The sequence below is a fragment of the Lynx rufus genome, unplaced genomic scaffold (assembly GCF_022079265.1).
Source record: "Lynx rufus isolate CCGP_SWC_20201006 ecotype Redwood Valley unplaced genomic scaffold, mLynRuf1.p SCAF_6, whole genome shotgun sequence".
Lineage (NCBI taxonomy): Eukaryota > Metazoa > Chordata > Mammalia > Carnivora > Felidae > Lynx > Lynx rufus.
This window is the reverse complement of record NW_025814878.1, coordinates 8,505,667-8,531,985: the sequence shown is the minus strand read 5'-3', so window position 1 is coordinate 8,531,985 and position 26,319 is coordinate 8,505,667. Positions and strand designations below refer to the sequence as shown.

The 26,319-nt window shown below is 38.4% G+C and overlaps 1 long non-coding RNA gene across 3 annotated transcripts in view; it reads left to right on the top strand.

Moving 5' to 3' along the window:
* The window catches only part of LOC124529027 (uncharacterized), a 41,928-nt gene extending 18,460 nt beyond the window's left edge, over positions 1-23,468 (top strand). The window contains exon 6 of one of the 3 annotated variants that reach the window (XR_006966272.1): positions 22,882-23,468. This is a non-coding gene — a long non-coding RNA (uncharacterized LOC124529027). Of the gene's footprint in view, positions 1-12,258; positions 12,299-22,878 lie in introns of those variants that run through there. The other 2 variants (XR_006966270.1, XR_006966271.1) reach the window with 2 other exon arrangements.
* The last annotated feature ends 2,851 nt before the right edge of the window (positions 23,469-26,319 follow it).

The window sequence follows — 26,319 nt, the reverse complement described above, 5'->3', positions numbered from 1 at the left end:
GAAGGACTCAATTTAGGACTACTGGGTGAGTGTGTATTAAAGGATTCCAGTAAATCCCCTCCTAGGTTCCAATTATAGCTCATCACATCCCATTGAATAATAGAAACCCAAATGCCCTCTGGAATTGGGACAATTATAATGCTCAGTTGGAGAAACCCTTTTCTTTGCCCCTTTTTTACAGAAGCATGAGGAGCCCACAATGGCCAGTAATCAGTTTCCAGTTCATTGTATCACAACCTCGTACACACTTTCTTTTTCCAGGCCATAAGAGTTTCAAAGCAACAGTATCTAAGGCTATAAAGACTTTCAGCAGAAATTCTTTCAGTGGAAATTAGATTATAGTAAGGGGAATTGCTGCCTCGATTTCCAGACCTGTGCACCATGGCTATGCTATAGGGGAGAATGTAGCATCTGTTGATCTCTGGTTTAAGGCATAGACTGCATTCTGTAAGACAATACCTCAGTCTCAGGATATTGTCTCCCAGCTCATGTGGTACTAGGACTTTAGCATTTCATATCACTGTTTGATCAAGACAGCTACATCTGGGGGGTGCCTGGGTGGCTCAGCCAGTTAAAGCATCCGCGTTCGGCTCAGGTCATGATCTCGCAGTTCATGACTTTGAGCCCCACGTTGGGTTCTTTGCTGACAGCTCAGAACCTGGAGCCTGCTTCAGATTCTGTGTCTCCCTCCCTCTCTGCTCCTTCCCTGCTCACACACTCTCTCTCTCTCTCTCTCTCTCAAAAATAAATAAACATTAAAAAAAAAAGTGCTACATTTGGGTGATGAAGCACATTGAAAGTTAATGGATTTCATGGGTATGAAGGGATTATCAATTTTCTTTGCTACAAATTGTGCCCCCTAATCACAGATGCCGTGTCAGACTTATCAGAGATATCAGAGTTGGCTGCTGCCGTTTGCAGATTGGGCACTCAACAGTTGTAGTCAACAGGCTGGCCTTAGTACGGGAAGCCCATGCTGTTGCATTCATGCATAGCCTCTTTTTCTGCCATCTGATCACTTTGCATATCGAATAGATCATTAAACAAGCACAAGGCAAGGGAAAGAGACTCACTACCTCCACAGGAAAACCAATTTTGTCTATTCGACTACTGAAAACCTTCTCCACCAGCTATGCCCTCTGGTAGGCATTTGGTAGAAAACAAATACTTTCACACTTTCTTGGTTTTCCAAAGAATTCATCTACATGGCTCTCATCCAGATTTTCTTGTCATCATTTTTTTTATGTTTATTTATTTTTTGAGAGAGAAAGACACACACACAGAGAATGTGAGCTGTCAACACAGAGCCCGACATGGGGCTCAAACTCATGGACCGCAAGATCATGACCTGAGCTGAAATTGGACCCTTAATCAACTGAGCCACCCAGGCATCCCTCTAGTCATCAGTTGTCTAACTTGGTTCTTTGCAAGTTCCACCCCAGCTGACCAATCTATTCATTTGTCCATAAATCAGTGTAGTTCGACAGCCCAGGCCATCTCTCCTTCCACACAAAGCAAATGTATGTAGCACTCCAATGTCTGCCAACGGGGAGGATTTTCCTTCCCCCCTGAGTGGGCTTAAGTACAGTGGCTGCTCCTTTCACCTGTGCTGGCATATCAGAAATTGATCTTGGAAGTAGGCCCAAGTTTTTCCTTTAACGTGTTAGAAAATTCCCCATGACGTCATAGGTGTGGGATAAGGAAAAGACAGCAAAGCGATAGGAGCAGGTGGAATGAGAGGCTGAGCCACGTGCATTTGACAATGCCCTCCAGAGCTCTTGGAGCCAGATCTGTCTCACAGATAACACTTCCATTTTACAATGACATGCTGCTGTTCATACGCAGGTTTACAGTTTCATCCAAGGTGTGTAACAGATTGTGTGCTTGCCTATAGTATTAGTTTCTTAGAGCTGCTGTAACAAAACACCCACAAACCAGGTGGCCTAATAAAACAGAAATGTATTGTCTCAGAGTCTGGAGATAAGAAGTTTCAAATCAAGGTGTTGGCAGGGCCGTGTTCTCTCTGAAAGTTCTAAAGAAGAATCTATTCTATGCCTTTTTCTTAGCTTCTGATGTGGACAACAATCCTTGGCATTTCTTGGCTTGTAAACACATATTCTAACTTCTACCTCTGCTGTCACATAGTGTTTTTCCCTGTGTGTCTTTGTGTCTTTTCTCCGCTCACAAGGGCACCAGTCATATTGGATAAGGATCCACCATGCTCAAGTATAACCCTATCTTAACTAATTACATCTGCAATGTCCCTATTTCCAAGTAAAGTCATATTCTGAAGTCTAAGAAGGACACAGATTTGGGGGACACTATTCAACCTTGTACATATCTGGTCCCCTGGTGTGATGTTCAGTTTCTATCAGAGCCAAGAAAATTCTTTTCCAATCAAGAATGGTGGTTGGTAGAAGGAGGCATGACCTTACTCCCAAACCCTAAGAGTCTGCACTATCATTCTTACTTACTGGGACTTTTCAGAGACTCCATACAGCATCTCTGTCAGCCCTGGATACTTCTACTACCTACTGCATCATAAAGCTCACAGATCAGGGCAACTGTCATGGCCTGGACTTGCTGTAGATCTTCTTTTTCTCTGAGCCCTACTCAAAACAAGCAACATTGTAGGTTACATAAAGTAAATGGGCCGGAGAAGCTTGACTGAATGAGATGTGTATTACCTCTAAAATCTAAGGCTCAGCACATATTACTCTCCTTGCTCCATATTGGGCTGTGCAACATGTCTCTTACTCTAGAAGAGAGATTCTGATGTGCCTCATATCACTGGACCCATAGAAACTTAACCAGTGAGGCAGGACGCAGAGCTTACAGTAACGTTTATCTCCCATCTCAGGCTAATTAATAGGTGTTACTAAGGAATTTAAGGTGCTGGCTACTTCCTTCTCACCAGGTCCGATTAGAATAATGTCATCAATGTAATGGATCAATGAGGTATTCCGTATATCTAAATGATCAATGTCCCCTTGAGTTACATATTATGATAGCAGAAGAATGGATAAGATCCATTAAAAGTATACTCTGGTTTGTACCATATAAATGCAAATTGCTTCTACTCTTCCCTCACTGATGAGATGGGAAAAATTGCCAAGCCAGTACCTTCATATCAAGGGCTGTTTTTATTTGCTCCAGCAGATACCACATCTGGAAATGCAGCAGTGATTGGTTTTGCTACTTGGTTAAAGTAACGATAACCTACTGCCACTCTGTGTAACCCATCTGGCTTTTGCTCAGCTAAATCAGATTTGTTAGATGAGGATATGGTAGGAATCACTAGCCTTGCACCTCGCAAGTCTTTAATGGTGGCACTAATCTTGACAATTCGCCAGGTACATGGCATTCCTACTGTTCACTATCCTGGAGGAGAGTGTGAGGATGTAGGAGCCATTCAATTCCAGCACTTTCCAGTCTTCCTTTTCTTCCAAAATGGACTTCATTCCATGTATCAGGGAATGAGTTTGAGATTCTACCAAATGCTAATTATATCTGTTTCCACTGGACATTTTGGAACTTTGGGATAATATTTAAATATGTTGTTAGGAAAGCTTATAAATATATACAGAAGTAGAGCAAACTCCCGTATATCTATCATGCCCTCGAAGATAGACATAGACAAGACTGTCACTGACTCCATAAGTCCCTGCTCTGACTATGGGATCAAGTGTTTTGGGGTCCCCAGATTCAGGACAGAATCAAATCTCTTCTGGAAGGACTGGCTATTCAACTTTCTCCAGTAATCTTGGGAGTAAATAGCCTCAGGTTCTCTGGAGAAATTTCAGGGAAAGATTCACAGTTTTTACTTATGGCCAACTATACGTATAAGGCCCTTCTTCAAAGATACCCTTTATAGACTCTCAGTCTAAAGACTCAGAGTTAACAAAGTGGTTTAGATTTGAAAACTAATTACGAGGCTATGAATCCCCACTTTGGCAACTGCATTATGTTTCTGCCCAACACACCTAAAACATTTCTCTTAGTGTAATTTTTCCATGAAATTTTGAAATAAATTGTCTTAAAAATTTTTGTAACATAAAGGAGGAATCTAATAAAGCTCCAGTCTTAGTTTGAGTCTCTGTTCTTTGTGGGTGTTGTTTCCTCTTTCAAATAACATTTAAAATCTTTTCTTTTTTCTTCAATCTTTTGGAATTTCAATAGGATAATGTATTTATTTAATACATTTTTTTAATTAATTTTTTAATTTCTTATTACTGAGACGTTCTATTCTACCTTTTTACTGAACACTTACACATCTACATTATCTTTGTTCCCTATACCTGGGAGAATATTTATTGAATATTAGATCTTCTGCTTGCTTGGCTTCTGTGTCTCTTCTGCTCTTTTTCTTTTTCTTTTTTTAAAATCTCTTTAACAGACATTCTGCAAGATTATCTGACGCTATTTTTGGTCTTTAATTTTTTATTTCAGCAATCATAATTTTAATCTTTAAGCGTTCTTTCTTCCATTTTGCTTTTCATGCTCTTCTGGTTTTATTTATAGACACAATAACTTCTTAAACTTCTCTCCGAATATTAATCTGGCCTTCTGAATTATCTTGGTCACCTCTGAGCACAGTTTTTGCTTATTTATGTACTTATGTTGGTTCTTCTACTTTAAACTGCCAATCCTCATATAGCTGGAAATTCATTCTCAAACAGCTGGAAATTCTTTACATTGAAGAAAAGAGACCGAAGACGTGGTGTGGGTTTCCTTTCTGTTGAATATAAATGTCTTTATTCTTGCTACTCTTTTTCCTGAATGGTAATTTTTACTGAGAGCTCTCTGTGAGGAAGCATGGGCTGTGTGTCACTGAACAGCCATTACTTCGAGTGATTGTCCAGTTCCAGGTTACTCAATTAACAGTTTGAGGAGAACTTTGTTCTTGGGCACCAATATTGACACTAGAAACCATAGCTTCCTCCGAAAGGCTTATTAAAATTCTTTAGGAAGAGTCATAACAGTTGTTTCTCCTCCCTTTCCCTGCTCCTCCCTTCAGTCCTAGGCAAACTGGGACAGACAGTGACCCTCAGTGGGCTACCTACATGAGCTCAGTGAGATGGCAAAGAAGCAAAGAAGTGTCTTTGTTGTACATATAGATCATCAATTAACCTCCTCTTTCCAGTACTAGTTCTCTCCCCTACTCTGCTTACCTTCCTGACTTGGGGCAGGAATCCCTATAGGGTATCTCATTTGCTCTATAGAAACCACATAGGGTATTTCTGCTCTGGTTTTCATTGTTGGTTTCATCCATTAACACACATCCTTCGGTCTTCCAGAAATCTGTTACAGTCTCTCCTATACTAAAGATACTCTCTCCTATTATCTGTCTCATTTTGCAGTCATCCTTTTTTTGTGCTTGTTTTGTTCTTTTTATTCTTTTATTTTATTCAGGGTCAGCGTGGATGGATGGAAGACAAATGAGTGAGCTGTTTGCTGTCTTGAACTAGATACTTTTTTCTGTTATATTGACAAGATATTATTTGTGACTTTCTACATTTCACATGGAAAAAACTTTAAACAAATCCAGAAGTAGACAGAATGCTTCACCTAATTTTATACACATCTATCTTATCAATTTTTAAGATTTTGCTATATTTGCTTTATCCAATATTTTAAACATTATTTTTCTTTTGATGAACTATTTTATGGAAAACCTTAGATGTCAAGTTATTTCATAATTACATACTTTAGTATACATGTCTTTTAAAAAAATGACATTTTCTTACATAACTGCAGTACATTGTCAGTGACAAAATCAATAATAGCACTTTGATGCACCTAATATTCAATATATCAATCTATACTTAAATGCTCAAAATTGTCCCCAAAATTATTTCTTACAATATTCTTTCTTCCTCTCCTTCTTTCTTTCTCTGTTTCTTTGTTTCTTTGTTTCTTTCTTTCTTAGAACTCAGGATTCAAACATGGTCCACACTTGGCCTTTAATTGCTAAATCTCTTAAGCATATTTATACCTAAAGCAATTGTCCTCCCCCTCCCCCCTTATTTCTCCTGCCATTGATTTCTTACTGAAATGGAGCCAATTGTCTTACATGACATCTGACATTCTAGATTTATCTCTTTGTTTTTTCATGGTGTCATACTTCATATAAATGGGAGTTCATTCTAACATTTTTTATTAAATCCAGGCACGCTTTCTTTTTTCTTTTTTCTTTTGAGACAAGAACAGAGGAGAGGCAGAGAGAGAGGGAGAGAGAGAATCCCAAGCAGGCTCTGTGTTGTCAGTGCAGTCTGATGCTGGGTTGAATCTCAGGAGAGATCAACATCTGAGCAGAGTCAGATGCTTAACTGGACTGAGCCACCCAGATGCCCCAGATACACTTTCTTGTTAGGAATTCTTAGTGCTATGGAGAGCTTGACATTGGCTCATACTAGGAGGCGTGTGTTCGGTTGTTCTTTTCATGATGCTAAATTGCTTAGGGGGCTCTGGTGATGACAGCCCAATACCTTTATTGTAATGTTCCCTTTTAACCTGTGTTTCACTGAGTCTACTCAGTGATAACCTGTGCTTAATGAACTATTTCATTAGGTGTTACAAAATGGTGATTTAAAAAAAAAAAACTCTATCATTTCTTCTATGTTGAGTACTTGGAAATATTCTGTAAGAAAAGCTTTGCTTCCTCAGCTGGGGTTACCCAGAGATAGTCTGTTTATGAAAGATGGGATAAACATTTTTCTTTCCTCTTAGTTTTTAACGTTCAGAGTATGCAGCATCCGGCAGTAGTCATCATTTCTATAAGAATTATTGTTATTATTGGGGTGCCTGGGTGGCTCAGTCGGTTGAGCATCTGACTTTGGCTCAGGTCATGATCTTGCAATCTGTGAGTTCGAGCCCCACATCAGGCTCTGTGCTGACAGCTCAGAGCCAGGATCCTGCTTTGGATTCTGTTTCTCCCTCTCTCTATGCCCCTCTCCTGCTCATGCTCTGTCTCTCTCTCTGTCAAAAAATAAGTAAACATTAAAAAAAAATTTTTAATAATTATTGTTATTATTGTAATAATTATTATCTAATTGTTCTTTAGGTTTCTCCAAACGCACTGTACATTTGTTTTTGGCAGAATCATTGTTTAAAAGAGTATAAAAATTGCCAGGTGGCAGGGTATTTTGATGTCTGACGTGTTATTTATTTCTAGTTTCATTTCTTACTTATTAATTTTTCAAAAACTTCATTAGAGTCTAAATGAAATGTGATAGATTTCACGGATTTATAGGGTTTACTTTGACATACCCATATGTCAAACCTTCACAACAATCACGGTAAACAAATAGTTCCATTACTTCCAAACAATTCCTCCTGTGCCCCTTGGTAATCCACTCTTACCTCTCTTGGCAACCACTGTTCTACTTTTAATCATTAAGAATTAGTTTGCATTTTCTAAAATTTGATAGAAGTTGAATCATATGATACGTATCATCTGTTGCCTGGCTTCTTTCACACAGCATAGTGATTTGGAGATTCATTCACATTGTTGTTTATATCAATAGTTTGTTCCTTTTTATTGCTGAGCTGCATGAACACATCACAACTTGTTTATCCATTTGCCAGTTGATAGACGTTTGGGTTGCTTCCAGTTTGAGCAATTACAAATAAAGCTGCTATGATTATTCTGGTGCAAGTATTTTTAAAGACCGATAAGGTCTTTTTTTTTTTTTTTTTAATCAACTGTGTGGATGTCAATTTTAGTTGGTATGTTCAGAGCTCTGCTGTCCAATACAGTAGCTACTGGCTACGCATAGCTATTGAGCTATTAAGCCTCATCTGACCTGATACATACTTTAAGTGCAAAATACATACTAGATTTCAAAGACAGTACCAAAAAAGAATGTGATATATGTCATTAATATTTTGTGTATTAGAAATATAAATTATGCTATGTATAATATATATCATTTATATATTATATAATATATAATTTATATTATTATATATTATATATAAATTATATTATTGATTGCATGTTGAAATTACAATATTTCATGATAAGGGTTTCTTTTTATTTGTTTACTGTGACTGCTAGGAAATTCTGAATGACATAGATTGGCAGTGTTTGTTTAGAACCTTACCATTTAATGTAGTTATATAGTTGGATTTAAGTCTGCCATTTTGTTGTTTTCTATGCGTTTCTCTCTGTTTCTTACTTCTCTGGTCAGTATTTTTCATAGCCCTTAGGTAGTCGCTTTGGCTGGAGGCGGGCAGGTATTTTACCAAAAGTTTTAGTTATAATTAGCAGAAGAAATGGGCTGCAGTGAGATTACATCCCCAAAACACAACTGGAACTAGCATGATTACATTTTTAAAAAAAGGAATATTGCTCGTTGTACTTCTGCTTATTTTAACTGATTGGGTTCCTTGCCCTCCCCCCCCACCTAATACAGAATTCTACTTTTCTCATGTAGTGGTTGAATGGTGGTCCTCAACCCCCTCCAAAATATGTCATTTACACCTATGAATGTGACCTTTTGGGGGGAAAAAGAAAGAGTTTTTGCAGATGTAACAGTTTAGGAGGTGAAGATGAGATCATCCTGGATTATCCATGGGCCCTAAGTCCACTGACTAGTATCCTTTTCAGAAGCAGGAAAGACACAGAGATACAGAGAAGAAGGGAATTCAAGATAGAGGCAGAGATTGAAGTAATGTGTCTATAAGCCCAAAACACCAGATTGCTGGCAGCTACCAGAAGCTGGGATAAAAGCATGAAATAGATTCTCCCCTAGAGATCTCAGAAGAAACTAACACAGCTGATAGCTAGATTTTGGACTTTTGGCCCCCAGAACTTTGAGAGAATGAAGTAATTCTTCATGTTTCAAGCCACCCAGTTAGTGGCAATTTGTTACATTAGCCCTAGAAGACTAATATACCTTATTATTTCTTTCCACTTGCTCTGTCACGGACTGACATAGGCTTGCGAGTTAATAAACTATTTAAGTTTCAGGTGTACTATTCTCTTCTCAGATTTGTAATCTGGGACCTCTTAGGCAACATAAGAGCCTTGTATCCCTGATAGTGCCTGTGTTTTTGTTGTTGTTTATTGAAGGTAATTATGTGTGAGGAAAGTACAATATTTACTCTTTGAATTCAACATATTAAAAAAAGAAGGGGAAAAATAAGATCTTTAAAATATTTTCCTGCAGGGGCGCCTGGGTGGCTCAGTCGGTTGGGCGTCCGACTTTGGCTCAGGTCATGATCTCGCGGTCTGTGAGTTCGAGCCCCGCATCGGGCTCTGGGCTGACAGCTCGGAGCCTGGAGCCTGTTTCGGATTCGGTGTCTCCCTCTCTCTCTGCCCTTTTCCTGCTCATGCTCTGTCTCTCTCTCTCTCTCTCTGTCAAAAATAAATAAACATTAAAAATTTTTTTTTTAAATATTTTGCTGCAGGTAGCGATCTAGATGACCTTCTGGTGATGTTTTAAAGAAGGCATGTTATTGTTTTTGGAAAGGTTCTTAAACATTAAGGTATTAACTCTGTAACCCACTTTTCTCTAAACATTTAGTTGGTTGACAAAAATTTAGATTCAGTGGTGACTTACATTTAATGAGGTTGAGCTGCCTGAATGCCCCAGTTATATAAGAGGACCTTCACTAAGGCATTGAGAAACACCTTGGTGAGGGGAACAGGAGCAACCTTGAAAAGCTCTGTGACGGCTGTTCTCTGTCCAGTGAATATGATGGTGAGAGGTGGGCTCATTCATTTCACTGGAGACGGCGGAGCGGCAGAGGCTGGGGCAGCTCCTAATCACCAAAGACAAGGTGGACACATTTACCCTAATAGATACCAGGTTTCAAAGTTTCAGCACATTTTGTCCTGAAGGGATCCGTGGTGGAAGCTATTTGATCACAGTGTCCTTCGGACTAAAATAGATTGACAGCCTACTTACATGTTTTAGATCCAAATGGCAGAAAAAAGTATTTCTAAATCTGGTTTCCTAGGAGGCGATTGCAATGCTCAGAGTCTCTTACGGAGGGGAGATCAGACTCTTCTTCTAAGGAAGGATTCTGCACAACTGACACAAGATTATATTGTAAAATTCCCCCCGAGTCATTCGCCAGAGTGGCTATGTACAGGGAAAGAAGGAAATATTCTGGCTTTCCAAGAATTATCAGGCACATAGCTCTAAACTGATGTTCATGTCTAAGAATTCGAAATGCTGTTTTGTTCCACCTTTCAGAGTGAAGGTCACAGTCAGATGAGAGATGGAGCTTTGTCCCAAGTTTGAATCACAGTGGCGCCTTGGTTCATCTTGTGGTTAGTTCCCCATTTATGGAATGCATAATTGGAATATGCAAGTGGCACAGCTGGCAGGACCCAGCTCTCTGATCTACGGAGGAAGGGACATTATGGTAGAAGGAATCAAGTGGAAGCCGCTGCAACTTCCTCTTGCTGTCCCAATAGTAAGCCCTGTCCCTCTCTGGAAGGTGTGACCAGAATAGAGAAATTCGAGGGTGCCGAAACCTAACGATTCCTATTGGCTCTCTTGGAGGTCCTGGTACTATCCCTATGGCCTTTCTCCAAGGTGAGAGATAGCAGCACCAGTCAAGCAGACACCCCTACTCAGAGTTTCAGCTCCACGGAGCCCTTCTTTTTTCTTTCTTTCTTTCTTTTTTGATGTTTATTTATTTTTGAGATAGAGACATTGTGTGAGCAGGGGAGGGGCAGAGAGAGAGGGAGACACAGACTCCGAAGCAGGCGCACAGAGCCCGACATGGGGCTCAAACCCACGAGCGATGAGATCATGACCTGAGCTGAAGTCCGATGCCCAACTGACTGAGCCACCCCAGAGCCCCTCCACGGACCCTTTCTTGGAAGCATCTAAGTTTCATAATTCCAACTTCTTGCTTTCGTTTCTCCAGCTTCAGAAGTGGTAGCTGTTTCCTGAAGTTGCCATTTTTATAATTCCTTGATGCTCGGTTTAGCTGTTCAGTTCTTTAATACTACAATAAAGAGGCTGACTGCATACATTTTGGTGTGTGTTACCTCTCCTCCTTCTGCTTGAATCTGGACAAGCTGATAAGAAAGCCCGTGCTCCCTCCTTTGGTTCTGGTGGGAAGTTGAAACCGCATCAACTCCTGCCTCCAGGGAGCCCTCACCTTGGCTCCACTCCATCTCTGGCCACACTGAAACCCCCAAACCTGTGTCCTGTCTGTTCTGACTTCTTTTAGACACTCCTGGGAAACTTTGCTCTACCTAGAAAACCTCACTTTTTAAGTGATAAAACTTTCATACCTTCTTGGTATGTCAGCGGGGCGTTGGGGGGAAGGGTATCATCAGTCTTGACATTGGAAACAAATTTTGGATGGATGTCCTTTAGTTCACATGTTGATAAATGAATTTGTATGCTATGATAGTTGATAAATATCCAGTTATTAGTGTGCATTTGTTCTCTATAATTTTTAAGTGGTTTAATGCTTTTTTTAATGCTTTCTCTTTTAAAAAATTAAACAATATAAATGCTTTCTCTCTCTCTTCTTTTTTTTTTTTTTTTTTGCTTTTAACATACTCCATCTGATATTGAGAATGTGACCTATTATTTTTATGCTTGTTGTTTGGTATTTTTAGATCTTAGTAAAAATATTTCAAACTTTAAGAGTCATTGTACTATAGATGTATTTCTTGTACATAGCAGAGAGTTGAGTCTGCTTTGAGATACGATCAGAAAGTCTTTTCTTAATGGGTGAGTTTAGTCCATTTGTGTTTCCCAATATGATAGACACGTTTAGTGTTAACTCTGTCATCATAGTTTGTTATGCTCCTTGTTTTCTCTGTGTGTGTGTTAATATATTTCATTATACAGCTTGGTTTTCTTTTATTTTTCATGTATGTGTAATTAATTGCTAATTTGATAGCTTCATATTTTTATTTTAGTGGCTGTCTTTATACCAGTACCTACTTCTAATACAATTTAGTGTCTCTGCATGTTCTATATATTTAGATGGTATTTACTGACTCTTAAATATTAGCAATGCATATTTATTGTTCTTCCTCTTTCTTTCTTCCCCTACTTTTCCTACTCAAATCAATATTATTTAATTGTATTCTTTTTCTTAGTGTTTATGTTTAGATATTTTATAAATGTATATTACTTGAATTATTAGCTCTTATATAAAGATTGATAGAGACTGCTCATCAAAGTCACCATGATTTATGAATTCAGATTATAATTGAAAATGTTTTTTTCTTAATTTTTTTTTTTCAACGTTTATTTATTTATTTTTTTGGGACAGAGAGAGACAGAGCATGAACGGGGGAGCGGCAGAGAGAGAGGGAGACACAGAATCGGAAACAGGCTCCAGGCTCTGAGCCATCAGCCCAGAGCCTGACGCGGGGCTCGAACTCACGGACCGCGAGATCGTGACCTGGCTGAAGTCGGACGCTTAACCGACTGCGCCACCCAGGCGCCCCGAAAATGTTTTTTTCTTAATGTTTGTTTTATTTTTGAGAGAGAGAAAGACAGAGTATGAGTGGGAGAGGGACAGAGAGAGAGGGACATACAGAATCTGAAGGAGGCTCCAGGCTCTGAGCTGTCAGCACAGAGCCCGACGTAGGACTTGAACCCATGAACCATGAGATCATGAACTGAGCCAAAGCTTAACTGACTGAGCCAGCCAGGTGCCCCTATAATTGAAAATGTATTAAAGGATTTCTAGAAATATTTGTAGCAGGGAAAACCATAAAATTCATGGATTTTTGCTGATTAGAGGTGGTGTGGACAGACCTCCAAGATATGGAATATTATTAGTCTTTTTTTAAAAAAAAATTTTAATGTTTAGTTTTAAGAGTGAGAGACAGAATGCAAGCAGGGGAGGGGCAGAGAGATAGAGAGAGAGAGAGAGATACAGAATCCAAAGTGGGCTCCAAGTTCTGAGCTGTCAGCACAAAGCTGATGTGGGGCTTCAACTCCTAAGCCATGAGACCATGACCTGAGCCTAAGTTGGATGCTCAACAGACTGAGCCACCCAGGCACCCTGATATGGAATATTAGTCTTAATGATCCAAATATATATATATTATTAAAAATCAGGACCTCTGGATTGCAATTGTAAAAAATATGCACTTTTGATCTACCTAGTTTTTTTCAAACCTGTAAAATTTTCTTGCCATTATTATTATTACTCCCATTATCAATGCATGTCTGGGTTCTGGATTCATCACAAAAGGAGAGCTTCAGCTAGTAGAGGGGAGAATAAATTTTCTTTCTATTCTTTGTGTAGCAGAACATGGCTTATCACTGATTCCATTTCCTACCCAGTTCCATCACCTTTATAGCTAATAAAATTCCTCCTAGATTTTGGAAGTTGCTTAAACTTCAATATTACTGAAATTTAAATTTTCTTTTTTAGTCTTTTTATATATTTTAGTGATGAATTTAGAAAGAATTCAATGGTTCTCCTTGACTATTTGGTCCTTTTCCTAAACTTGATCATTAGCACATTGATCTTTGACAAACACCCTGTTTGACCTATATACTAGGAGCTATAGTGTATTTTTCACTTCTGCAAAAAGAAAACATCTACAGTTTTTATTATGTCTTTCTTTTTATCAGAGGTTTAACTTTAAGCAACTATAGCACCATCTGGAATTAAATATGAATCCTTATTTTCCAATTACTTTTAGATTTCTAGAGTAGTGAGTAGTACTTATGCTGCTTAGATAGAGAGCAAGGTACTCCCACATTTTTATGAATGAGACTGACCAATTCATAATTTTAAATTACCAGTGTTATATCTATTATCAAGTAAACCCAGCTGATTAAAAATTGAGCAGCTGAATATTTAGCTGGTCCCATGGGAAAAAGTAGAGCAAGCAACTTTGCAATATTTTTATGTTGAATTTCAGTTGGAGAGGTAAACTTATTTTGCATAACTAATGAAGGCCAAAACCAGAACTTTTTTCAGGAAACATAAAATATACTGGAAAATTTGTATAATACAATAAGCAAATAACTGCATTTCAAGGCAAGAATTCTAATTCAAAAAATAAGCAACTAATTTTGATAGGAGAATTCTACCTTATGCTCATAAATCTTGCTCTGCACCTTTTTGAAAATGGATAAAGGATGAAGAGGTTGAGTAACTGCAAAAGATGTCTTCCTATGGGCCTTGAGAACTGAGATTTTTATGACATTGCACTTTTAAAAAAAAAAATGTTTATTTTTGAGGGAGGCAGTATGAGTGGGGGAGGCGCAGAGAGAGAAGAGGACAGAGGATTGGAAGTGGGCTCTGTGCTGATAACAGTGAGTCCAATGTGGGCCTTGAACTCCCAAAATGTGAGATCATGATCTGAGCCAAAGTTGGATGTACCCAAGCTACCCAGGCACCCCTATAACATTGCAGTTTTAAGCTAGCTGATTATCAATAAAAAACTATAAATCTGACAATGCCTATACTGTCTGGTGATAAAAATATACATAGCATGCCTAATGCAAATGACTAAAATGAAAAGTATGATTTGCACTTGTAACGGGGGTGTTGTAGGCTAGATACAAGCAATGTGGTTTTTTTGGCCACAGTAGTTTGGACAGCAGAGAGAGAGGAGTTCTGTATTGCCACCTTCTGGTCAGTTTCATCAACTTCTTCTGGTCAGTTTCATCAACCCCTCCCAGTGCTTCATCACATGGTGGATGAGGTTTAACAATAGACCCTTAATGAGGCTGACTTTTCTAAACTAATGCTTTTATCGGCACAAATATATTTGTTTATTAAACTGACTGTGTACATTGTGACAAGTGAAATGCCCTAATTTTAGACATGGATGGTTTTTAAGTTTCAAAGGGCTGGGATTGTAATTGTTTCGTTCATCATGGCATTCCGAGTACCTACCACTACTTATGCATGGCACACGTGGGTGGTCAGTGTATAGATGTTGAATACTAATAAAAGGTTTTGTTACTGTCTTTATATAGTCTTGACTTCATTTTTCAGAATCAAATGGAAATTGATTCCTGACTCTGAGGCCTCTGGGCCACCTCAACAGTTTTCTAAGTTCTTCACCTTGTTTCTCATTTCATTCAATATATTCCTACTACTAGTGGGCATTAAAAAGCCCCAGTCTTCTGTGACAGAAGTGAGTTTCTTCCTCTTCCACACATCCTGTCTTTCCAAGTGTCCAGGTTAATTTCAGACGCTGGATGCTTTCTCCATGGAATATACGGACAACACCGGAGATCCCTTCCTAGCTCTGAAATTTTGTCTTTTTGATTCCTTTATTCTCTACTATGGAGAATATGGTTTGGCCATAGTGACATTTGGGTTATCTGTAACGTATGTGCCACCAGACATTGGGCTATATGCCTTTTTTTGGAATGCCTCTTTCCGATGAATGGTCTCAGAGAGTGCAAATTTTGGTTTCAGAACCAAATGACCTACTGTAAATTTTGCTTACTGAATCTGGAGGGATTAAGCATCATGTGGTCCAACCTATGCAATCTGTGTATCACAAACAGTGGCACAGCAATTTTGAGTGACTTGTTTAAAGTTATAAAGCACCCCAGGAGTAGATGTTCTTTAGCAGTTTTGCCACCTTTTTTTCTGTTGAATCGTTGAGACACATTTGCTTCTCTGGCACAGGACAAATAGTTTTATAGAAAAACTGTTTCCTCACAGTCATGTAAGTGAGAAGTGACTTTTCTTTCCTTATTTGATTATGTCATTATGCTTCATACTTATTTCTGGTATATTTCTGGGAGACACTTCATGTGAGATTAGCTTTTCTCCTTTCAGCCCCTGGATATATGCACCCTTCTTTTATCATCGCTTACTTTTCCTTTCATACCAGTTTATTCTTTCACTATCCTCCTCCAGACTCACTGATTTCTTTGAGGTTATGTATCTTCCTGTCTTGGCTTGGTCATTTCCTCCCTGTCCTGTGATTACTGTGATCACAAATATTTTTTGGTGTAAAACTTCTGAAATTAACTGAGGCTTTATAAAAAAACGTTTCCTAGCAAAGAAACTCACATTTTACTGAAGGGTATAACTTCTGTGTATGATCAGCTGCATTGTTCTTTTAACATTTTTGAATAAAAATAATAACTACCATAGCTGAATACCTACTATGTGTCAGCCACTATAGGAAGCACTTTCCATACATAATTTTCTAATACTTATAAACTTCTTATGATGTAAGCATCATGTTATCCTATTTTGGAAATAAAAAGATAAAGACTTAGAGACTAAAAGCAATGGGTCTAAGGTCATTTACCAGAGGTGATATTTGAATCCAGAATTATCTGAGGCCAAATTTTGTGTTCTTCTCATAAGACTATATTACCTTTTAATACTATAGGTGCTTATTTCTACTGATAGGGAAAAATTCATGATAGGGTAATTCCAGTCCCCTCCCGAAGACTCCCCTTCCAGGTTCTCATTCCTACCCCGCTTGCCTCAGGTGCCAAATTACTAGGAATGCGGAAGTAACAGACAACAAATTGTCCCCTCTGCCTAAGCTCTGGTGGCACAGACCTGGCTCCACCTCTGGAGAGTGATCTCCTCTGAGCCCGCCAGAAATAAACCTTCTGCCTTCCACGATCTCCAAGTGCCACTTGGTTCTTCTGCCAGGTGCTCCAGATCAAGTTCCGTAACACTACTATGTCATCACTACTTTAATTTTTTTTTTTTTCAACGTTTATTTATTTTTGGGACAGAGAGAGACAGAGCATGAACGGGGGAGGGGCAGAGAGAGAGGGAGACACAGAATCGGAAACAGGCTCCAGGCTCTGAGCCATCAGCCCAGAGCCTGACGCGGGGCTCGAACTCACGGACCGCGAGATCGTGACCTGGCTGAAGTCGGACGCCCAACCGACTGCGCCACCCAGGCGCCCCTGTCATCACTACTTTATAAAGTCTGAATAGCCCTGGGGCTATTTGAAAATAATCCACATTTTCATGGATGCCTTTTCCAAATCTGGCAATTATAGGACACTACTATCCAATAAAGCTTTCCATGGTGATGGAAATTGTACCTTTGGTGCCCAATATGGCAGCCCCCAGCCTCCATGTAGGTATTGAACACAGGAAATGTGGCTGGTGTGACTGACAAATTCAACCTCTAATGTAATGTTACCTTAGTTAATTTTAAATGGCCAAAACTGGCTACCATTTTGAAAAGAGTGACTATAGAATATACAAACTTTCTTGCAATTGTTTCCTATTGTACCAGTGTTTCAGCATCCTTTGCCCACTTTTAGATCCTCTGTTCTGTTTGGCCACTTTGAAATCATGTGAGAAAGGCAAAAAAAGTAATTCGCATCCTTGATTATAATTTTGGTAACGGGTGTTACTGGATACTACTCTTAAATGTTAATTTCTAATAAAAACCTTATGGTATCACACATCTTTGCTCTTGCTTAGCTTCTTTTCAATGAATGTTAAAAACTTAACACTTTTCTTCTTAATTGGGACTTAATTAACTTTAATGTGTAATGTAAAGGTTTTCCTTTAACACCACTAATTCACAGTTTCTTTTCAATGTGGCACAACTTCATTTCTTGTATGTATGCTCTATTCTCATGCATTCAGTGCTTATGTGCAAAAAAGCTGAGGCTATATCCTCTACATTATAGGGTATCATCTCTGTGTCATATAATTTATGTAGCAAAACATTTTTAGAAACTCAAAATGAATTTGGGATAAGCTGCTTTTCATGTATGCTTTTTTTAAAAATATGTTTTAATGTTTATTTATTTTTGAGAGACAGACAGAGAGAGACAGAGCATGAGCAGGGGAGGGGCAGAGAGAGAGAGGGAGACACAGAATCAGGCTCTGTCAGCACAGAGCCTGATGTGGGTCTTGAACCCACGAGCTGTGAAATCATGGCCTGAGTCAAAGTCGGACGCTCAATTGACTGAGCCACACAGGCACCCTTCATGTATGCTTTTAAAAAGATATTATTCATAACATATATTTGTTTAACAAGCTAAAACATACAATTAAATAGGTTTAAAATAAATAAAAACTTAAAAATTTGTAAATATATAATATGAACTCATGTAATAGATATCTACCTTGTTTCTAAAATACGACTCATTGCTTGATTTTTTATAGTATAAAATGAATCATGACTTTACCAAAAATACTCCTCTAGAGGTTTCTTTAAGTAATGAACTCACATGTTGTATTAAAAAGATATTATAATTATCTTTTGAGGAGTATATCTATTGCCTATGTATGAGAAACATAAAATTATTTTGATAAGGGCAAATTCAGGTTACGATAATAACAAAACAGTTGTATGAAGCAAACATTTGTACTTTAGAGTGTATAAAACAATTTCAATTACAAGATAAAAGTATTTGGACATTGATAACTTTGGCTGTATGGGCATTTGTTATCCACTAAAGTAAACTGTGCATGATAAAAAAAAAAAAAAAAAGAAAAGAATCACTCCTAGGGGAATACAATTCTACTGATTATACAAAGATTTTCAAGGACATTGCTCAACTGTCTCCTCCCAAGGAATTCTTCTCTTAGGGTGTGAACCAAGTTAGAGGAAATGAGCCTTTAATAAAACTTAAAAACAACCACTACAGTGCTAGCTTGCTTTTTGTTTTCAAATTCTTAATGGCCTTAAGAGACAGGGAAAGAGGCTGATGGAAGAAAAAGTTGGAGAAAAAAAATTAGTTATTTACAGCATTATATTCCTCTTAATATAATAACACCATTCTCAATCTTAGCATTTTTTTTTGTTTTTGTTTGTTTTGTTTTCTTTTATTCTTAGACAACATTTTATTTGTAACCAAGTACATTGGGTAGAGAATACTACTGAGAATATTTTCTATCTGGACAATGTATTTGAATGCTTAGCCATAGCCTGCCATGAGTCATGAATGTCACAAAGACCGATAGGTGTGATAAGACTTTTTTTTTTTTTCCACCTATAGGAGAGTACAGACTATCTTTCTCCTTTTATTGGTTAGGTATATTTCTTCAAGGTAAAATTTATTTTAAATTATTCAAAATTATAAAAGCATGCCACTGTCACAATGACAATAAATATATCCAAGATTTAATATTCACTAAAAAATATTTTCTACCTTTGTTTTGCTGTTTGTCTTTTCTGTTTCTTTTAGTCATTTAATTTTGAAGTTACTTTATATAACCACAGTTTCTACTAAAATGAGTATTTGAGCACTTAATAAAACCAGTTTCGTCCTTGTGGAAGCCCACCACCACTGCATCATTTTAACGTTATTACATTATCTTCTCAGGTTAATAACCTGCCATTAAAAAAAAAATGAGAGCTCATTATAATGTAAGAACTCATTAAAATTATGAAATAATCACCATTAAATTAGATTAAAATAATAGCTGGAACACCTCTTAGAGATTTTCTAGTCCAAGTTGTTATTTATGAGACATTAATAATAGGTCAGGCATAATGATAGTTACCATATATTGATCTCAGGATCTAAATACTTTACAGGAGTCCATTCATTACATCACTTCTCAACTGGGGCACCTGGGTGGCTCAGTCAGTTAAGCACCTGACTTTTGGTTTTGGCTCAGGTCCTGATTTCACAGTTCTGTTCATTAGTTCGAGCCTCACACTGGGCTCTGTGCTGACACTGCAGCTCCTGCTTGGGGTTCTCTCTCTGTGTTCCTCTCTCTCTCTCTCAAAACAAATAAATAAAGTTAAAAAAATAACTTCTCAGCTCTGTGGGGTATTATCCTCTCACTACATTAAAAAAAAATAATAAGTAAGTTCAGAGAGAGAAAGATAGGAAGGTGTGGGAGGAACGGAAGAAGGAAATCAACAGGCAAGCAACCAAGGGGGTAGAATGCCCGCAGTGCATGATGGGCAAGGCACACAGAGGAACATGAAGGAACCTGCTCAGTAAGGGGGATAGGAATATAATCAGGAAATTAATAAAAAAGTGTGGGTTATTGGAAAACATATTGTGGAAAGAATGCAAATTCGAATTACAACCAAACAGTTATATTTAAGAGGGAATACAATTTCTTATCTATCAAATTAGAAATGATTGGAAAGATAAAAATGAAGCTCTCCTGTTTCCCACAGGAGTGTTATCTTGTAAGATCTTTTTAGCACTGGACAACTGATTATCATGTAAAATAAGCTTTGAAGGCAAATGGTACACCTGCTTTAGGTTAAGTCCTTGAGCTGCATTATAAAGGTGAGGAAAAAAGATCATTGTAGTTAAAAGAGTTGGTCAAGGTCACAAAATGACATTTTTAGTGCCTGAATGTTGATAAGAAAGTCTGGTCCAGGGCCTGGGGCCTGAGAGGAGGAGATTTTGGAAGGGGAAAATCAGAGAAGAATGCTTTCCTCCTGACTTTTGTAGTCATTTTCAATGCTCCAATTATTTGAGAGCAGAAAAGAGCTTCCTGGTTCTAATTGTTAACAATTGCCTTGCTGTCACGGCAGACAAGACCAGAAGGTGATGTTCTGACTGCGTCCCAATGGAACCTGAGACTATGGAGTGCTTTGCAGCCAGGTGAAAACCTGCATGAGGGCAGGAGGGGCAGACAGAGTGGGAGGTGATTTGCTGAGAAGAAAAGTCTCCAGTGTGCAGTGCCTTTATCACTAATGCACCACACCTCACCCCACCCCCCCCAATCTTCAGCCCTCCTTGCCCTTTGCTCTTTCCTTCTTAAATTTGCTAAAAACAACAAACCCCCAAACAAAACCCTCATACACACACAAACTAAGGCATATCAAAAAGTACAAGTGTTTGGGGCACGTGGATGGCTCAGTCAGTTGAGCGTCTGACTTCGGCCCAGGTCATGACCCTGTGCTTTGTGAGTTCAGGCCCCACGTGAGGCTCTGTGCCACCGCTCAGAGCCTGGAGCCTGCCTCAGATTCTGTGTCTCCCCCTCTCTCTCTGCCCCTCCCCCACTCTGTCTCTCTGTATCCCGAAAATAAACATTAAAAAAATTTTTTTTAAAGCATAAGAGTTTAAGGGTGCTTGGGTAGCTCAGTCGGTTAAATGGCTGACTCTTGATTTCAGTTCAGGTCAGGATCTCAGGATCATGGGATCGAGCCCCATGTAGGCTCTGTGCTGACAGCGTAGAGCCTGCTTGGAATTCTCTCTCTCCCTCTGCCCTTTTCCCTCCCGCTCACACTTATTTTCTCTCTTTCTCTCTAAAATACAAAGAATTAAAAATTGTAAGAGTTTATTTGAGCCGAAAACAATTCCAATGGGGCAGCACCAAACAGGAAGTGGTTATCTTGCATCCACACGACTCCGGAAACAGAATGCTACGGGCACCAGTGACAGTCACAGCAAAGTTTATTGCAATGAGAGGCAAGGCCAACCGATCACGACCAACACTCTTGACCAGAGTGCAGTCTCGAACAGCCGGGGTAGAGTTTTTAGAGCCGACCACATCACCTGGGAACAGAACAAAGAAATAGTTCCCAGATGGGGGTGGAAACAGTTCAGACATGCCCTTGCCCCAATCCAATCAAACACTAATCCAGTTGATTTTCCTTCAACTTTTGTTCCCTTGATTGATAGGACAAGGCTGTTATCTCTTAATCTACAGTGTTAAAACCTAGCTGATATTTCTTAAGGCTACAGGTTAGCCCTACACTACAATTTAACCCTTACGGGGCAAAGTGGGCAGTGTGCTGCACAAGTACGTACTTATCATTAATCTCTCCGTGTTGTTATTCCCACTTCTCTTGTACGTTTATGCAAACTAGGCGTTTTCATGTTCCAATAGTCTCTGAAGTTTGTCGAGGCAGAGAGACTCCATTCCTAGAGACCTCCTTCTGTGTCTTCTTTCCTATTCATTCCCTTAGACGAATCTCCTGTACACTTTATCTGGTATTTCCCAGTGGAACATCTGGCAAAACTATAATACAGCATCACAACCAGGATACTGACATTGATACATCCATTGATCTTCTGTAGATTTCTCCAGTTTTACATGCATTCAGGTGTGTGTGTGTGTGTGTGTGCTTATTTCTTTGCAATTTTGTCACAAATGTAGGCTCATGGGTGCCTCGGTGGCACAGTTTGATGAAGGAAACAAAGGCAAGAAAAATGTAGCTGAAATTAAATCTCCTTACAGCCTGCAGTCCACTGATAGACATTTAAAACATGCAGAACGTGACCTTCCTCAAGGAACTCACGGCTGCCTTACTGCCTTAATGTTTTGTTTTATTAAAGATTAAAGTAACCTTATCTTAGCAGCAGCTAGTCCTTCAAGGTCCTGAAAGCCTTGCTTCCAAATTGCTTAGAAACTTACTTTATCTCTATCCTCCTCCCTCCATAAACTTAAAAATATATAATCAGTCACTCCTCACAACCCCAGTTCAACTCTTTCTGTCCACAGGTTCTGTCCTTGTGCTTTAATAAAATCACCTTTTTGCACCAAAGATGTCTCAAGAATTCTTTCTTAGGTATTTGCTCAAGAACCTCATCAGGTTGGGCATCTGACTCCTGGTTTTGGCTCAGGTCATGATCCCAGGGTCCTGGGATGAGCCCCATGTCAGGCTCTATACTGAGCTTGGAGGCTACTTGAGATTCTTTCTCTCTCTTCCTCTGCCCTCTTCTCTGCTTGCGTGCACATGCTCTGTTTCTCTCTATCCCTCTCTCCCCCTCTCTCTCTCAAGCAAACCAAAGGTTGTTTACCAAAAACCTTTGGTAAACTTACACCTCAATTTAGACAGAAATAACACCCTTACTATACTGAGATCCCTTTCTTTTGAAAATACACTTTCTTCTTAGCTTTCAGAACAGTATACCCTTCTGGTTTTCTCTCTTTTGCCACCAATTTTATCCTCTCTTTTAGCCTCATCTTCATTTACCTAGGTGTTAAATACTAAAGCTTCTTAAATTTTGATCCTAATCTCATCTTTTTTCCCTCTGTATGCTTCAGAAGATGAACTCATCAACATCCATCACTTCAATGACCAACGGAAACACGAAACGAAACAGGCTCATACGTGATTATGTCCACCACCAACTTCTCTTCAGAAACCCAGGCCCTGTACCCAGTTGCCTAACTGAAATCTCTACTTGAATATCTCAGAGACATCTCAAAGTCAATTTACCCAGAATTGAACCCTGATCCTTCCCACTAATCTACCTTGATTCCTGTTTCCCTGTCACTTACATGTGCCAGGAAACCTGTTTAACCCCACCCAATTTTCCATTTTTATCTCCCAACAGCTTTTGAATTTAATGCTTTTTACAGCCCTATTTCCAGTACTTTAGAATAAGCTACCATAATACTCTTCCTAGATTGGTGAGATAGCCTCTTCATTTACCTATTTTTCTCAGCTTCCCCCCTCAATCTGTTTTCCATTCTACAAAGAAGTTTTTTGAAGTGAAATTATGTTCATCTCTCCTCACACACACTGTTTGCACTCCCTTATTTCTCCAAATCGATAGACATTTCTCTTAGGATAAAAATAAAATCAATATTTTTAAATGAGTCTCCGAGCTCTCTGGAAAGTAAGAGCCATGTCCAAAGGCAAAAACAAAAACAAGCAGCAACCACAAACATGACAAACATCATGGAATTGTGACTGGAGAAGGAGGAAAAACTCTAAAGTTAGGGTTGTCTGGGAACGGATGCTGAAACCAGGAATTCCCAGTTTGGGATTTGGAATCTGAGGAGAGAGAAAAGAAAACTAGTCCTAGGACCCACTTTGCAGGAGGAGATAAGCCTGAAACCTTTTCTTAAAACTACAGCTCTTAAAAGGATTACATTTTAGTGAAAGTATTAGATATAAAAGAAATCTGCCCTTGGGCAAAGAGAGTTAAGAGGAAAAATGTCTGCCTTGCCAAAGCTCTCACATTTCAAGAGACATAGTTGTTTCTTCGGAGCATTTGTAATCACTGACTGCCCTCATGTATGTATGGGATTGAAATGTATAGTACCTCAAGGGAAACCTCACACTATGATAATTCTAGTGGTCCCAGGCTGAAAGTGTCCCCACTGACCAGCAAAGCAAACAAACAAAACTCCCAAAACAAACAAAAAAAAATCCCAAATACGTTCTAGAAGAAAGCACCCTTAATCCCACCTCTCAAGATTCCCATAGATTATCTTCTGCCAAATATAAACTCACACACACAAAATTAACGTATACATGAGGAAATAAACAACTATGAATGCAACCCAATTAAGAAAATAACAGAAACACATTTAGGTTCTAGGAACTTGGACTTAATAAAATTCAATTCAAAATGGTAAGTAATTAGGGGCACCTGGGTGGCTCAGTCAGTTGTAAGTGTCCAACTTTTTGTTTCAGCTCAAGTCATAATCTGGAGGTTCGTGGGTTCAAGCCCCGCATTGGGTTCTGCATTGACAGCGAGGAGCCTGCTTGGGATTCTCTCTCTCTCTCTCTCTCTCTCTCTCTCTCTCTGTCCCCCCCATCATGTTGTCTCTGTCTCTTTCAAAATAATTAATTAATTAATTAAAGTAATAATAATAATAATAATAATCAAAAAACAAATGACTGTAAATGTGACCTAGTGTGTGTCTATGAGAGAGACCTTTAAAATGTGTTTCTTATGAATAAGTAAAAAGGGGTAACTCCCCACAGAGCACTATAATGCATATACTGCTGACAACAGACCAGGTGTTCACACAGCAAAATGGATAGGACTTAAAAAATGTGTTATATGCGAAAACAAAAGAAATAGAATGAGGTATACAGCACAACCCTTTTTATTAAAAATATATGTATTTAAATACTGTGTGTTTTACCAGGATACGTCTAAATAAATGATGACTGGGTAACACACTGGAACAGTTGTCATCAGGGGGAGGGAAATAGGAGAGTGGTGAAGGAGTATGACAGGAGTAAATAAATAAATAACAAATAACAGAAGTGCAAATAAACACCAAAGTTAGGAGGCACAGACAGATGATGAAAGAGTGTTGAAATGGAAGAGTATGGCCAACACAATCCTCTGTACCTAAGGACTCCATCCCTTCCCCTCCCCCCTCAAAAAGCAATAAAATACAAGGACATTCCTAGAATGATCAGGCCAACCATTATTTTATTGGTTCTTACTCTGTGACAAGTGTGCAATTACCTAGAGAAACAGGTCATATAAACAAGTCAGACAAGCAATTCTTCAGGGCGCCTGGATGGCTCAGTTTAATGTCCGACATCGGTTCACGTCATGATCTCCGGGTCCCTGAGCTTGAGTCCCACATCGGGCTTTGTGCTGACAGCTATGAGCCTGGAGCTTGCTTTCAATTCTGTTCTCCCTCTCTCTCTGCTCCTCCCTACTCATGCTGCCTCTTTTTCAAAAATAAACATTAAAAGAAAATTTTTTTAGATAAAAAAATTGTAAAAAATTAGCAATTCTTAGCTGATAGATTCCATTTATGGAAGTATGAGCATATATAGTAAATTATGAAATAAAATTATATTTGATGAGTTTATTATCAATTCAAGACATTTTCACAGTTTGCTTTAATATCTCGCTCAGAAGCCTTCAAATAGTCAATGAGGAAATAATCAATACACATAAAAATCATCAACATTTATCATGCATTATTAAATATGCATGAAATATATTGTTATGTCTATGATAATGCATAATAGTAAAATACTAATATTGATTTTACTAGGTTAACTGACATCTAATGATTAAAATAGTTAATTAATAAGTCATATATTGGTCATTGAGTATTCTAGGTAAATATAATAGTTATTAAGTACCTATGTTTTGTCCACAGAGATGGTATAAGATTTTAAAACATGAGGGACGTAAATACCATGCATCATGATCAAAGGGAAAAAACTAAATATCAGGAGGCATTTAGAAAATAATAAATTATAGAATTTTACACTTGACTAAAATTGCAGTGGAATTCAGAAATAGATGAGAAATGGTTTTATAGAGCTGCAGCTGAGTCAAGAAAAAGGCAATATGTGAAAAAAGTGGTAGGAAAAATCATTTGTAGTACAAGTGGATCTGAAATATGTATTTTAAGAGAAATGTGCAAGACAAAAAAGGCTATATGGGAACATAATATATATTTGTAGGAATGTAAAAAGCACAAAATGAAATTTGCAAATGTATTACCATCAGCCATATACATGGTTTTTAAAATTATGATTAGAGCCCGAAGATCAAAATGAAAAATGACATTACTTCTTTCTTTTCAGTTAGGGATGACGATATTTAGATTGAAAGAAGGAACCAAGAATTGCAAAGAAAAGAATTGAAGTCATTGGTCACTAAAAAGATTGTAAATTAACATATACTTTTAAATAAGTAAAATCTCCTGGTTTGGGCAATTTGGATTCTAGTGTAATGGGAGTTTGAATACTAATTTATTAAATGTGGGTTT